Source organism: Callorhinus ursinus, unplaced genomic scaffold (assembly GCF_003265705.2).
Source record: "Callorhinus ursinus isolate GAN/ISIS: 27379988/994484 unplaced genomic scaffold, GSC_fseal_2.0 scaffold12, whole genome shotgun sequence".
NCBI classification, from domain to species: Eukaryota; Metazoa; Chordata; class Mammalia; order Carnivora; family Otariidae; genus Callorhinus; species Callorhinus ursinus.
This window is the reverse complement of record NW_027397074.1, coordinates 9,902,824-9,904,663: the sequence shown is the minus strand read 5'-3', so window position 1 is coordinate 9,904,663 and position 1,840 is coordinate 9,902,824. Positions and strand designations below refer to the sequence as shown.

The following is a 1,840-nucleotide window of genomic DNA, read 5'->3' as shown; positions in this document are numbered from 1 at the left end:
CAATGAGAGATTTAACAGTACTTGAGGACTACAATATGTCCCATTTCTATTCTATTTCTCTTGATTTCTCTCTTTTTCACACTAGTGTTAAAAAACTGCTACAGGTTTTTACCAAAATACTGTATCAGGAGTTCAAAACGTGTTTATTTTGCATTATCAAAAGTGTTCAATCACATTATAATGGGTGACATTTGCATATAACTAGGTGGCCAAACAATGTGTACTTCTGTGATTTTGCAAATTAGCATAGTCAATGTATTCATCATTGTTCTTGTCATCCTTTCTCAAAACAAACAACATCAAGTTAATCAGTTCAGCTTCACTCATTGGTGGTGCCTGTTCATTCTCTTCCTCCATATGGACGTGAGTGATGGCTATGGAAAGTTCTAGGCCATCACGCAAATTATTGTCATCATAATCAAGCATTTTGAAATAATGGAGCTGTAGCTCTTGTGGAGACATCGCCTCTGGTTTGTTGATGATGCTTTTTAGATGCTCCATGATATGCTCTTGGTCATGCACTGTGTTCTCATCCAGGCCCACACTGCCAGGATGGGAGAAGCTTGCTCCAGGCACCTCAGCCCTGGAACCCAAAGCTTAAAAGGCCTAGAGCGTGCCACACAGGAAGGGGGTTCTGAGCAGCCACAGAGATCTCATGGTGACCAGTACCCTCACTCCCCCTAGTTTCCAAGCAGTTTTCTTCAGACATAAAGCCTTCCAGCCAACTTATTCTTATTTCTTAAAGATAATCTTAACTTATTTGTTTTTAATTGGGAATAGGTTTGGAAGAATTTCCCAGATAAATTGGTTGTTTGTTTTTAGTTACTGAAATTTAGTTACTAATACATATTGTAAAATTCTAGAGCATGAGCAATAATGTTATGAATTATGCTACCTTGCTTTATAGTTTTGTGTTGAAAGTTAAGAGAAAGGTGAAGCATTACCTACCCTTTTTTTTCTTAGGAAAAAGAGCTTCTTGCATTCTAAATGCTTGGTAATTCTATGTTTTTGAAATGTACAAATAGCTAAAACTTAGTGTTTCTCTCTCTTATAGACTTTATATTGAGGAAATTTCCATAATTCTATAGTTATACTTCTAATATTTTAATTGGGAACATTTAAGAAAAGTGAATGTGCTACATTATTCTGTAACTGGAGATTCAGTTAGTCAGTATAATGATGGTCTTTTGCCAAAATTAATTCTGACAAGGAACATTGGCATAATATATTAAATGCCAAGCCATAGAAACAACACCCCAGAAATAGGAGCTGATGATTCAAGCTTGGCAGAGTCTCCTTGTGCTCAATGTTAAAAACTAGCTTAAAGGCTGGCCATAACAATGTTTGAGAAGGAAGAATTCTTTCCAACATGTTCCTCGAGTTTAAAAACATAATGGAGATTTCAAAGATTGTTGAAAAATACAGGTCTAGAAAATAAGGTCAAGAGATGAACTTGGAAGCCATCAATAAATAAAAGCCACAAATTATCATGGGAAGATTTTTTTTTTTGAAAGCTTTTAGACAGCTTCCATCTGAGGACTGTGTGTTGGTCCTTACCTTCTGTCCTTTCAGTAATGTTTTAATATCTTTAGGTTTGTTAATTCCTCATTAAAATGTTGTGAGATGGATTAATTTTTAAAGGTAACAAACTTTACAAGAAAATTCATGAATAATTTCAACTCAAGTAATTATCTATTAATTATCTCATGTCTTTACATTTGATCTTGACCTTCTAACTATAGAGAGCTTTTTTTTTTTTCCTCAAAATTCTTCAACAAACCTGGTTGTTTCTTTGTTAATTCACACTGTTCCTGCAAAGTACCATACTGGAAAACTCAAA

General features: G+C 34.7%; 1 pseudogene; it reads right to left on the bottom strand.

The window, feature by feature from the left end:
- Positions 1–201: 201 nt before the first annotated feature.
- LOC112825289 (multiple coagulation factor deficiency protein 2 homolog pseudogene) lies at positions 202–657 on the bottom strand (annotated as a pseudogene).
- Positions 658–1,840: the final 1,183 nt, after the last annotated feature.